At 43.5% G+C, this 15,000-nt stretch overlaps 1 protein-coding gene across 1 annotated transcript in view; it reads right to left on the bottom strand.

The window, feature by feature from the left end:
* The window catches only part of cntn2 (contactin 2), a 34,334-nt gene that overhangs the window by 18,866 nt on the left and 468 nt on the right, over positions 1 to 15,000 (bottom strand). The gene's annotated exons all lie outside the window — the stretch shown is intronic.

Raw genomic sequence — 15,000 nt, 5'->3', positions numbered from 1 at the left:
TGGAGGACAGAGAGAGAGAGGGGAAGAGAGTGAGAGAGTGGGTTCAAAGCTGAATGGAGGACAGAGTGATAAGAGAGGGGGGAGAGGGGTAAGTGAGCAGCATTTCACATCGCTCTAAACGTATGTCTGCAGTTAAGTGAATGCATTGGGTGCAGCCTAATGCTCATCGTTAGCAGCAGATAGAGTGGCAAACGACTGGTCAGAAGAAACAGACAGCCGCTCCCCCTGTAACAGTAGCCCTGCTATCGTAATTCTCTTAGCCACAGCGGCATAGGCATACCTTTTTGGATGCTCCAGTAGAGGCTTCTCCAGTGAAGAGAGGAAGGAAGATCCTCCTTAACATTGTTGAGAATAAAAAATGTAGATTGTCCAGACTACTTTGATGAATTAATGTCCTTAAATAGGACATTAATGCCTTTGTATATGTTATGTTCGTTTCCCTGGGTAAAGGGACATTAGCACCCCTATTGCCTATTGACAATTACTTCAGGGAGGACGGTCCTCCCTCAGCCTCCATTGACTCCCATTCATTTCCCCGAAAGTGTTGACGGCCGGTGAATAACAAGGGGTTCAATGGGAGAGAGGAGAAAAGTTCACCTCTGAGTGGGTGTGACTACCAGAGGGATCTGGATCCCGCCTACGTTTATTCACGAATAGGCTGAAGCCCTGGTTGCGCTATGAACCAATAAGCAGGAGTCCTGGCTGTGGAGCAGGCAGCCCGGAGGGAGGGTTTATCCCCTCAAGTCTTTGTTACGAGAACCAACAAACCCACGCAGTCGAATGCCTCTTTCCACCGAGCGGTGGTACTGTTCGTGGCGGGAAACAGTGCGGCTCTGTTCGCTTATATTGACATTTCCGTAGCCCGCGGCTACGTCCCTCAACCTTAATTTGCGTAACACCATGAACAATATACTGAAACATCCATCATTATCCACATTTGCCTCAAACAATGTTAGGCTTACAGCCCATGTAAATAGTTGTGAAATAATGTTTTTGTTGTTCTTTTAATTGTTTGTTACTCTGACCGTTCTGTTTGATATTGTGGAAAGGATGTTAGTGAATGATTCAGAGCATGATGCATTTTAAATGGCATCACGTTTGGTATTGTTTCTTTACTTTTCTTAAAACAATTGTAGCTGAAAATAAACATAGCTAAATCACAACCAATATCTTCAGTCATTGAGGGCAAAACTAGGCCCAATGATATGCCCACATTTTTTTTATTTATTTTTTCAAATCAAGAGTAGGCCTGATTTGACTAATTGGCTTTGCATCCTTTCCTTCTGTCCTTGTAGTCCAAGACATGCTGCCCACCATTTTTCAAAGTCCAATTCTGCCACAGGTGGATTTGTATCAATTCACATGATTATCCCATCCTGCTATTTTGTAGTTCACCAAAACAGCCTAAAACAACTTATGTGTCACATACTTATGCCACCATACGCCACTAACAGTGCAAGCAGGCCAATGGCAACCAAGCGTGCAGTCCTTCCTCCCTTACTTTAAAAACCACCAGCCTCCACTGCAATACACACACACACACACACACACACACACACACACACACACACACACACACACACACACACACACACACACACACACACACACACACACACACACACACACACACACACACACACGTAGGGTGTTCAATATACGTTTGAAGATCAAGGAAATGAGGGAAGGAAATGTAATAAAGATTCTTTATCTACAATGTTTGATTCAATTGTGTAGACCTACTTCAGTGTGGCCCCGGATGGCAAATGTAGTTAGTAAGGACTTAGGACTTACGTTTACATTCCCCGAGGTAAATTGCCTTTTGTAGAGGTGTTTCTGCACCGTCTACGAAGAGATAATGCAGCGATATGATCATGAGCAGTTCTAACTGGAGAGAAAGTGAAATCCGCGAGCTGCTGATCATGCATGTGAGAAGTTGATGCAGTCATATTAAACAAAGACGTTAAAAGATTGTGCGATCTATGAGAGAGACGCAGAGGAACTGTCCTTACGTGGCTTTTGTCGGGATAAAAAGCCAGTTGGTCAGCAAAATAGAGAATATGTTGGCATTTTTGCACTTAAATAGTAAATAGTTAAAGGCCGTGTTGCAGGGTTTATTTTCCAACGAATTTGTGCAATTTGCTTGTTGGTAACAAAGATTTTAACTGTTATTTATTGTATTTACTGTAATGTGGTTAGGTATCACAAAACGCAACGTAATACAAAAAAGAAGGTACTATTTTAGCGGTTTGCTATTGATTCTCATTTCCCCCAGAATGCATTGCATGACGTCACGTTGGGGAGACACGGACCAAAGCCGCATTGAGACCGTTGAGAGTAGAGACTAGTAAGAGAGTGTTCAGCAGATTATATAGATAGATAGATAAATACATAGTAGGGATGCACCGAAAAAAAAATCTTGGCCGAAACCGAAAACGGAAAAAAAAACGGAAAAAAACGCTTTTTGTTTGCGTCATCACAAATTTCTGTTTCGGCCGTGTTGTTTCGGTGATAAAAGTATTTCGGCCGAAAACTGAAAATGCGCTTTTGGGACATTTTCGGCCGAAAAATTTCGGTGGCCGAAAATTCTGTGCATCCCTAATACATACATATTATGTATAGTTAGTATATGCTATACGTGAAACTACTAAGATGGCGCAATTTGATTGGTTCGCTATCTTGGGATATTGGGCAATATCCCATGATTAACATCGCAAACTCGATATTGTTTTCATCGTAAAATGTCCGCTAATAACAACAAATAAACCTTCGGTCTCGGGAGCTATTCCCCACTATTCACTTCGCCTTCGGCGAATAATTGTTGATTAATAGCCTAGATAGATAGATAGCCTAGTCAAGTCTTTATTACTGTAATACCAAACTACACAAATCGTTGGGAATTCATTTAGGTGATTCGGCTCACACAAGACCACACAGAACAAGGGAGACAACAAGTCTGACTGGACATACACAAAATACATCACATTAAACCTAGACAAATGCGTTGATAGATAGATAGATAGATAGATAGATAGATAGATAGATAGATAGATAGATAGATAGATAGATAGATAGATAGATAGATGGATAAATGGACGGACGGACGGACGGACGGACGGACGGACGGACGGACGGACGGACGGACGGACAGACAGACAGACAGACAGACAGACAGAAAGATAGACAGATAATTAAATATATTCTATTATTTGCCTTGCGGAGCCAGCCAAACCTGTGCGTGTATGCAAATTAGCCATGTGAGCCTAACACATGAAAGACGTAATGTTGAGAAGTCATAAGGATAGCAGGCGAAAGCTAAACCAGACTGTATCAATCATACTTTGGGTCCATTCTAACTTATGGTAAGAGGCTAGTCTTTAAATCTTTGCAGTGACTGAATGTTGATGACAAAACGGATTGTTTTGCATAAGATGAGTGTATGCGACTGTGCGTGTGTCCTTTCCGGCTTCGGCATACTGCATGGTTATGAAGGCCTTGTGGTTAGTTGTGGTCTTAGTGAAGCAGCCTAGCCTTGGAGTTGGATAAGTTGGAGTGATTGTGTACGGGCGTGCGAGAGTGAGAGAGAGAGCACACCCGCCGTGGTTATGTTTGGCTTGTTGTGGGCTGTCTGTCAGCATCCGCTGGGTTGGACGATGGGCTTTGTGTGTGTGTTCAATGTACATCTGTCTGGTCGTATTAGCGGCAGATTGATGGTTAAATAATGTCACACCACGATCGATTATACTTGCAGGGACTCATTTGCAATTGCACTGATTGCGTGTCCGATAGGCTAAGTTAGCCCATAGCTAGCATTATGCCCCTCTATTTCTAGATCTTGATCTGACTAAGTTTACCGGTACTTACTTATGACATAATCGCTGTCACTAGATATAAAGAAAACGTTGACTTTCACTTGGTGCTATTCACTGACAGTAAAAATAAATAAAAGTGTCATTATTGTATGCACTGTTGTTCATTGACTAGCTCCAGCGCTTGTTGATGCGTGAAGAAAAAAATTGTTTTTGCCATGACGAGATTAAAGTCGACGCGTCGATTTTAAAGTCAACATGTCGACATTAAACTCGAAATGTCGAGAATAATGTTTAAATGTCATGTCGACTTTAATCTCGACATGTCGAGATTAAACTCGAAATGTCGAGAATAAAATTGAAATATTATGTCGATTTTAATCTCGATTTGTCGACTTTAAACTCGACATTAAACTCGAAATGTTGAGAATACAGTTTAAATTAGTTGGGAGGGATAGCAACCGCTCCAAGGGCCTGCACTGAATCCAATGGCTTGTGTAGATAATTTGGCAAAATTGCATTTCAGAATCGGGTTTAACATGGGAAATGGGCAGATGCAAAGATACAGATGGTTGCACCTCCATGCAATACATAAAGGTTATGTTGTGTCGCAAAATACAGTAAGACAATTGATCAAGTTGCTTGATCCTGAGGGTGTGGAGCAAAGGCGTGCCCGGCGTCTGAGGCGCAGGCAATATCACAGCAAAGGTCCGAAATGCACTCTGGCATATGGATGGGTACGATAAACTAAAGCCATACGGCATTACCATCAGTGGTTGCATTGAAGGTTTTAGTCGCTATATTGTTAGGATGGAGGCCTACACCACAAACAATGACCCCAGGGTTATTGCCGACTACTTTGTGTCATCCGCTGCACTTTGGGAGGATGCCTGCTGACAGAGGAACGGAAAATGGACACGTCGAGAGTAAAGTCGATAGGATGTTTCAACTTTATTTTCGACATTTCGAGTTTAAAGTCGACAAGTCAAGATTAAAGTCGACATGACATTTCAACTTTATTTTCGACATTTCGAGTTTAATGTCCGCATGTTGACTTTAAAGTCGACGTGTCGACTTTAATCTCGTCACGGCAAAAATATTTTTTTTCTTCACGTGTGGCCCTAATACTCCGTCGTACATTCTTGTTGTCTCAGTCATTGTTTAATAAAAAATATACTATTTCATTCATCCGAGCGTAATGATTTGTTATTCTCTAATATATTTGATTATTGTGTATGGCTTAGTCTTAAAAGTATCATGGTTGTGTGGTCAGCTCCTGCCTCATCAGAAGAAGCTGCTTGGAAACTAAATGCTTAATGGACTGTTGCTACTCTTTTTTCTCAATCGCTCTCTGACGACAGGTGTTGTCCTGGAGTGAATCGGAATTAGCCCTCAAGCAAAATCAAGGAAATCCAAAAATCCAGTTGCGCAAAAATGAACATCTTGAATCGTCTTTGATTTTTTAGAACAGATGTAGTAAGGTAAGAGTAAAAGTTAAGGTTAAGCCACTAAAGTCAGTAGCCTAGCGCTACCCATGCTAACACGAAAGTGAAGCTTTCCCTCAAACTTAAATCGTAAGTAGCTTTCAGTTGTCACCCTACCACTCCAAATGTAAAACGGACATTTACAAATATTCAACAATAGTCAGGAAAGTACTAGGGTATGTGTTTTTTTAATTTATATTTACAATTCAATATTGCAATCGCTGCTGTCAGTCCCATATAAGAACACGGCAGCGCGGCATGTCTGGAACTATACAGGCTTACATGAACCACGTGACCATCCCGCCGGCGAGATCACAGAGTGTCGCAAGTCTTCTTTCTCATGGCTTTGGACGCAGCATAACACTCAACTTCGCTATCGCACCAACCGCTTGCCGCCATGTTTATTGTTTAATTGGGTAGAAGGGTCGCAAGGACTATACGTCAACCAGCTCAGCTCGGCTCATTAGCATCTGTACCGTTTGGCACACTAGCCAAACGATCTAGAATTTAGGGGGCAAAAGTCGGGCACGGTACGGATGGCCTAGTGTGAGTTAGGGCTGTCAAAATTGCTCAAAAATGACATTCGAATGTTCGTTTGGAAAAAAATCACGAATTCGAACTATTCGAATATCTGGTTGCCTATTTTACGCAGTTGCCGTCAATATGTCAATAATGCGACAAAACCATGGTTCAAATTAGTGGGATATATATATATCCTATAAAAAGCCCAGTAACGTGGAGGCCTAATCATGAAAAGCCACAACTTTGTATCGCTTGCATTTCACCACCACACCTGCAAGCACGCAAACTATAGTAATCTGAAGAAGACGCCCGCTTCTGAATGTTACAAAGTATGCTAGTGGTAACGTTCCTTGCTTTGCTTACCATTTATCGAGAAGGCCTATTAAAATCGATAAAGAAAAAAATGCATGTCGCCTACGTCTTCCACCATGCCAGCGAAAGGGCCAGCACTACGCATCGTTCGGTTTCCTGAAAAAAAAGCTGTCTCGGACTTTGCCGAGAACATTGCGTTACAGCAGCTTTCACCAGCCAGACTACTAGCTCCCTGAGCTCTACTTCGGATGCTTATTGAATGGCATAGCCGAGCTGGAATACCTATATCCAAGTACGGAAACCCCGAGGGGATAAAATACATTCGCTCTTCACATACTAGTCTGTTACACTTGTACCGCGGGAGTGTTTTTTCACATTCGAATATTATGAGGGACATCGCGAACAGACAGAGGCTCATTCACAAAGCAAATAGAGGCGCTTGTACCACGGGAGTGTTTTTTCACATTCGAATATTAATTTTCACGTTCGAATTCGCGTTTTTGGATACATTTCGAACGAATATTCGAACTTCGAATATTCGTTGACAGCCCTAGTGTGAGTGCGCCCTACTCAACTGAGTTGCACATACTAACAGTGTGTGAAATGTGTGTCTGCCATTGATTGTGGATTCTGTATTATGTATATATGTAATAACTACTTTAATTACTGAGTTAATTATGAATTACGACGTTTGAGGTTGTCTAACCCTAACCCTAACTTATATTGAATACTAATTGTTTCATACAATTAAGATTGTGTTAATGGATTAATTAAGTACCCTATTCTAATCGTTTTCTATGTTTGTATTGCATGTTAAGTTCATGTTATTTTCCAGACAGCAGGGCTCCTGGCAGTTTGTTTTGTCCCATGTCTCCCCATTCAACCCAGAGCAGCTGTGTGGACTACAGTTGGCTATGGTAATGTTCAGGGCCCCACCTTCTGACCACGCCTACTGAGCCCTGGCCCCGCCTACTGACCCCTGGCCCCGCCTACTGACCACTGGCCCCGCCTACTGACCCCTGGCCCCGCCTCCTGACCCCTGACCCGCCTCCTGACCCCGCCTCCTGACCCTGGCCCCGCCTCCTGACCCCCTGGCTCCACTTCCACTTCTGGCCGCTTTAGGTTTTCATGATGATTTGCTTGTTATCTTTGCATAAATTAATCTCATTAGCCAATAAGTTTAATAATAATAATAATTCCTTCTTTACAAATGATGTAATGTTAAAGGCTATGTTCCCTGCCATTTTATAAGAATGTTTATCAAATTATGTCATATAAATATTAAAATGGTGTTTCACAAGTCAAATTCAAGTCAAGGTCTAATGACCATTAGGTGCCCTACAAGGAGACCTGCTGGTTGGTTGGAACTGAGGTGGACCCACGCAGAGTTCAATCATGGCCAGCCTTGGTATCAAATCTGGACATCTCTCAGACAAATCCAGTCACGATGCTGATGCTGATGATCAGGATCCTGACTGCTTACTGTTCTACATGTTGGTTGTTACACATGTTGGGCAAATCCAATGAATTGAGGGAGCATCAAGTCACATGGCTTGTTTTTGGAGTCTAGCCTGGTGTTTCACATCCAACACTTAGATTAACATAGAGCACCTAGTTTAACACCTTCATTAACTCAATAAAAGATTGCATTGTGACACTACGAAAGGATGAATGCGCGTTGATTTACTGACCACCCCTACATTCCCTTAAAAGGGGGGGTTCCAACTCAGGCACACGCTGAACACTGTTTATTTATTGTAACACACACGCACACATGCACACACATACAAACAGATGGTGTTTTCAAATTGTGTTCTCTCAGTAATTATTGTCGACAGAGATTTCCTCTCCGAACATCAGAGAGAGAAACACACACACACTAACCACAGAACACGCACGCCATCACAGCCCTGCAGATAAACAAAGACACTGCCAGAAGAATGTTGGCTGCTAAACAAGAACAGCCCAAATAACCGAACAGACACACACACACAAACACATACAGAACACAATCAGGAAATATTTGTACTGAGAGATATCAGTAGATATTCCATCCGAGCCTTGGACTGAGAGCACAACATGTGATATCAGTGCGGGCAAAGTCTGAGAACACATACATACATACACACACACATGCACACAAACAACCACATACACACACAGAACAACAAACACACACAAATATACACAAACAGAACCAGAAACAGACACACAAACAAACACACCTGCACTCACACACACACACACAAATATACACAAACAGAACCACACACACAGACACACACACACACACACACACAAATATGCACACACACACATTCCATCCAAAACGACAAAAAAATGGACAGCTGAAGCTATAATGCCACTGGTGAAGAGACATCAGCAATAAAATGGCCAGCCTATTCAGTGTGCAGACCGTGAGTGAACTGAGCTCTGCTACTGGATCTCAGCACACGCAGAGGAGGAGGGGGAACGCAGCCGGAGCCCATCTCAACCGCCCTATGGACAGCAGAGCAGCAGAAGGTGATGGGTGGGTTTCTAACCCTAGCCCGGTGCTGAGCGCTGGGCGGCTGGCTTCCACGTCAGTGGGCTTTCACACCACAATAATGCAACGCCAGGTGTTCTGTTCCAGCTGTTTATACAGAAGTATGACATCTTCATGCGTTTCCAACAGCTCTCGTTCCAAGACTTTGGTTAGTTTCAAACATCAAACATATGAAATGAACATATCCTCACTAATCTGTGTGTCACTACTAGTACCATGTCTGACTCGCCCAGAGCGCGCCACACCATCCCAACGGTAGAGCCTGAACCATCTGTCCTTCTGCATGACTTACAAAGACTGATGTATGCACACATACACAGACACTCATCCCCCTGCACTTTGAAGGGTCACTAAAGGCTGAATGAGAGCAACTCTGCAAGCGTGTGCTTGTTTGTGTATATGTGTGTGTGAGTGTGGGTGTGTGTGTATATGTGTGTATGTGTTTGTCCGCGTGGGTGTGTGGGTGTATGCGTGTGTTTCTTTGTCCGTGTTTGTGTGTGTCCGCGTGGGTGTGTGGATGTATGTGTGGGTGTGTGTGCGTGTATGAGTGTCCATGTTGGCAAATGAGCCCCGTGTAATGCCTTTGAGCTCCGGATGTTTGACCTTTGACCTCTGATAAGGGTCTCCTCACAATTAGCCTCTGTCCATTCAGACATGCTGGAGATGCGGCTGGAAGATGCTTGCTCAGTGCATTCTTGAGTGGCTCTCGATCTTTAGCTGACAGGAAGACAAGGCAGCCTTTTGACTCAAAGGTTCCTGTGAACACCCCAAGCATTGAATACCATTTAAACCATTAAAACCATTAAAACCTGCTTCCTTGTCTGTAGATTGAGCGATCTACAATTAAACATCAAAACAAGAATGGAATTGCTACCTAAATCATCACATCAAGTTGCATCTGTGTCAGTCACATCCTAAAAGAATGCATCCATACATAAAATAAACAAAATGTACATAGTATGAAGTTATCTAATTCATGGTAAAAGAAAGTCACCAAGCCAAGGCGAGAACAAGTATGGTTTGATATCCTGACCAAAGGAAACCAAACAGAACCCTTTGGCTCCTGATCAGCAGAATGAGGCACCTAAGAGCTGCAACAAGGCCTCAGCAGGCCTGAGGCCTTTGTGCAGCTCTCAGTATGAAGGCTCTCTTGATGAAGGCTCTCAGTACGGACCCTCCCTGTTCACTCAGCCTACAGGGCGATCGGGGAGCCCTCCCGTTGAGCCGCCCTTCAGACTCACTCAATTCTAACGCAATCGCAATGTCATATTTAATTTCACTGTTTTGTACAAGTATGTCAATGCTAGCTTAAAAAACAATCACGCACACCCAAACTCTCTCCGTGTGTCTCTCTATGTCTTTCTCCCTCCCTCCCTCCCTCCCTCTTTCTCTCTCTCTCTCTCTCTCTCTCTCTCTCTCTCTCTCTCTCTCTCTCTCTACCCCCCCTATCTCTCTCTCTCTCTCTCTCTCTCTCTCTCTCTCTCTCTCTCTCTCTCTCTCTCTCTCTCTCTCTCTAGAGACTGAGACATCGAGAAGGCTCAGACAGCGCTGGCGGTCCCAGTGGAACGCCAGCGTCATAATGAGGCAAATAAACTGTCCTCACACACACACACACACACACACACGCATGCACGCGCGCACTCGCAAGCATTATGTCATGGGATCGGCATGATTAATCGACGATCGACTAATTGATCGTTAAGAATTTCGTCGATTACGTACATTTTTCATCGATTAAACTAATGCAGTGAGCAATTAAAAATTTCACCACAAGGGGGCAATAATTAAATTTGCGGCTCCTCCCCCGCAATAAACATCCTGCTTTGAATGGTGAACTCTTTACGCCTAGCAGCTATAAAAAGCTATAAAAACTATAAAAACTACAAAATGACTATTAATGCAGGCTATGTGGAAAATGTGCCGACTTTGGCTCAGCCTGGCTCCGCCCTCTTCCGCTACGTAGCTAAGATGGCTGCCCTTGAGTACGAAAAGTGTACATCGCCACACACTTCGCGATTTGACCGTTTTCACTACACTTATTTTCGCCCGATTTGAATCGGAACGCCCTACGACGGCCTACGTACTCAAACTTAGACTAGTAAGTACGGATAGTATGGATATTGGAACACGATGTAATCATGAAGCGGACGAGACCACGGCGAAGTCTGGTGTGGGACCATTATGATTTAAAAAATGACTTCTTGTGATAGGCCTATCACTCAAGGCGAAGTTAGCATCGAAGCAGAAATAAAGAACTTTCTGAGCCCCTGGATTGTGGAAAGTTGTTCCCCCCCTTGCCAAGTTAGCACGGAGGTATTTGTGCATCACGGCAACGTCGGTCCCCTCAGAGCGGGTGTTTTCGGCGGCTGGACTGACGGTCACCAGGCTGCGGTCGCGGTCTGACCCCAGAGCATGTCAGCATGCTCATCTTTCTGAACAAAAATTCGTAGACTGGTTGGTTAAGTTATAACATGATTGTTTTTTTGATATTATTGTTATTATTTTGGGAAGAAACTAGGGTTGTGTTTATTTTTAGTTATGTTTATGAGCACCGGCTTCGAGCTGCATGCTCCGTTGCTTAGAGCAGAGTAGCGCATAACTATTGCATCGCAATAGTTATGCATCGCAATAGTTAAGCGTATCGCATAACGGATCTGGTTTAACTGAGTTGTTCATCTAATAATAAAGATCCCAATGAGGAAAACACGCTGCATTTGTATTTTCATTTCATTTTGAATATAAAATATTTTTTTAATTAATTAATTTAATTAATTTAATTAATTTAATTTTAATGTAAAATATTAACGATTAATCGACTAATTGATCGTTAATTCTCCCGACGATCGACTAAGACAACACACACACACACACACACACACACACACACACACACACACACACACACACACACACACACACACACACACACACACACTTCGGTATGTGTGGGAGTCTATCAGGGTAGACAAGCAAACCAAGCTTTAAACCAGCCATCACCAGACTGGCCTAGCTGGACTCTACGTGTTGGAAATACCAACACTCAACGATAGCCAGTGTGGAACTGTAGCTCAGGGGAAGATATATTCCCATTAAAACATTGTGTCGGCAGTTTAAAAAATGTTCTTGGCTAGCCAAAATAACTGAAATCATTGAATAGCTCACCGCTTCGTTCATTTGCTGTATATATTACAGATTCCCCCCAAAAGTGAATCTCATACACCATCATGCAACGAACAAAGAGAGAGAAGGTGGAGAGAAGGGGGGGGAGAGAGAGAGGGGGGGGGGGAGAGGGAGAGAGAGAGGGAGAGGGAGGGAGAGAGAGAGGGGGGGGGAGAGGGAGAGAGAGAGGGGAAGGGAGGGAGAGAGAGGGAGGGAGAGAGAGAGATAGGGAGAGAGAGGGAGGGAGAGAGAGATGCATCTCGATAAGCAAGCATGATGCCTACATAGAGAGAACAGAATAACAGAATGAGATGGGGGGGTGAGAGAGGCGGGGGTAGAAAGAGTAAGGGAGGGAGAGAGAGAGAGAGAGAGAGAGAGAGAGAGAGAGAGAGAGAGAGAGAGAGAGAGAGAGAGAGAGAGAGAGAGACACAGAGGGGGGAGAGAGAAAACGTTTGTGTGTTACGTACGTGTGATACTTAGTGTGTGTGTGTGCGTGTGTGTGCGTGTGTGTGTGTGTGTGTGTGTGTGTGTGTGCGTGTGTGTGCGTTTGTTGTGTGTTTTGTGTGAGCCTTCAGCACATGTGTTTCTCAGCAGCTGTGTGTTATATCTGGGAATAGACCTTTCATCTTGAGTTGAATCATAACTAGAATATGAACATGGAGAAACTGATGATAATGATAATAACATAAATATTTTGATAGTAATGGTAATATGAATAAAGAAATCAGTCAGAAATGGAAAGGAATAAACAAACCATTCGAAAATTACAATAAATCAATTATTGTGGTTTGCAAGTGCCAACCCTAACATTATACAAAAACAAGAAAAAGAATATTAAATGCTTTACATTTTGTCTTTGAAAATATGGATCAGTTAATATCATAGCGTTCCTAAACTCAACCCACTGAGTGAACACGCAGCGTGCTGGACAACGCCCACGCAGCCACCAGGGTGTGTTTGTGTGGGGCATGGCGGGGAGATGGGGAGGGTTCAGCACAAAGCACCTACTCTTCCATCCTGTCACCAACGTTTTCATATCTTCATCACAATCATACATTTTTTGGAGCGCATATCACCCAGTTACACAGCCATGAGGGTGCACGTTTGTTTTTGAGTATGTTTTTGCATGTGTGTGTGTGTGTGTGTGTGCGTGCGTGCGTGCGTGCTTGCGTGTTTGTAAAGAAATGAATCTCCTTCTCCTGAACCGAACAGCCATAACCCTTTTGGCACAAGGACTCTTTGAAGGAACTCATCCACACACACGCACAGGCTGCGGAGCCTGCGGCCGAGCTGCCCGCGGCCGAGCTGCGGAGCCCGGGAGGAGGATTGAGCTGATCTATAAATGAAGTCCCTCAATCTTAATTGGCTTAATAACAGGACCAACATTCTGAAACACCCATTAACATCCACATTTGCCTCAAAAAAATTTAGGCTTAAAGCCCATCTAAATAGTTGTGAAATAATGTTCTTGTTCTTTTACTGTTTTTCTCAGTTGCTTTGGTACATTTCTCAGATCAGAATTGAAATTCTTAAAACTACTTGTTCAATCTTCACATCATTGTGTCACTTGCGCACATCAAAAAAGCAGTTTCTCATTTCTTTATAAGTTTCCAATGCTTTGGTCCATCGATGCAAATGATTATGCACAATTCTCTGCTCTTTCCTACATTATCAATTGCTTATGTCATGTTGATCAAAATGTATTGTGATGGGTCTCTATTGAATATTCTCACGCCCACAACATTTAGGCATTTTGTAGTTTTAGTTTAGTTTATTCATGCTAAGGCTGCATTAGTTCATGCATAAGTCTTTACATGCAAAATAGTTGAAAACGTTGTCATAATATGTCAAACATATATCTATACATTTCCATTAGACTTTCTTTTCTAAATCTGTCCTGAATTGGTAAATTGCTACCAGGTGAATCTTGACTCTCTAAAGAAGGGAAATGTGTGAAGTGTTAGATCAACCAACGATCAACCAGTTTACCGAAATAGCTCAAAGGTGAATCTCATGAACCATGAACTGGCAAGTATATATATAGCTGGAGCACAACACAATGTTACATTGTCTGACAATGTGGAAGGACAAGATATTGGACGGGGTCAACAGCCAGAGAGAAGAAGAAGAGGAAGAGGAGTGAGGCTGCGTAACACACACACACACACACACACACACACACACACACACACACACACACACACACACACACACACACACACACACATACACACACACACACACACACACACACACACACACACACACACACACACACACACACACACACACACACACACACACACACACAAGGTTCTGATGGTTCGTAGTGATTGGACCTGGCGGTTCTTTTGAACAAGATGCTCAGATCAGTCCAGAGATAAATACGTTGAAAGACAGACAGAGACGAGCAGTCGACAGAGAGACAGAGAGACAGACAGACAGAGAGCCAGCCAGACAGAGAGACAGAGAGACAGACAGACAGACAGACAGACAGACAGACAGACAGACAGACAGACAGACAGACAGACAGACAGACAGACAGACAGACAGACAGACAGACAGACAGAAACGCTAACTGTCCACAGAGAAATGGACAGTTACCGTTTCAATGTGCCAGATTAACCAGACAGAGACCGACAGACAGACAGAGGGACCGACAGACAGACAGACACAGAGACCGACAGACAGACAGAGAGTAGACTGTCTGATGGATATGGTGGTACAAGCCATACAAAGGATGCATATCAGTGAAAGCAGTGGAAATGTGATTAGGATAGTACGGAAGCAGTGACATAAGCCTAACAGTTGAGTGTTAGTATCAGAGAGAGCCTCCCTCAGACACAAGCGTGACCCTTGGCCTGTCCCACACCCCAGCCCCATCAGGCAACTCGTTCCCTCCTCTCTCACCCTCCGTGTCCTCAACTCTTCTCTATTTCACTTGGAAAAAGCCTTGAAAGACATTGCTAGTAAACTTCTCGTTCTTATGTTCTCATCTACTCCCCTCACAGGCACAGCATCAGGACCATCCTGGGCTCTACCTCCACCCATAGGCTTCATATCACCAACTGCTCAGTGAGGTCGATCTTAGTCATCTTACACGTTCAGAATGACGCTAGGAACTAACAACCCTTCACAGCAGCCTGATAAAACCTGTCTGGAGTCCATC

Source organism: Gadus morhua, chromosome 1 (assembly GCF_902167405.1).
Source record: "Gadus morhua chromosome 1, gadMor3.0, whole genome shotgun sequence".
Classification (NCBI taxonomy): Eukaryota; Metazoa; Chordata; class Actinopteri; order Gadiformes; family Gadidae; genus Gadus; species Gadus morhua.
This window is presented reverse-complemented; position numbering and strand designations above follow the sequence as displayed.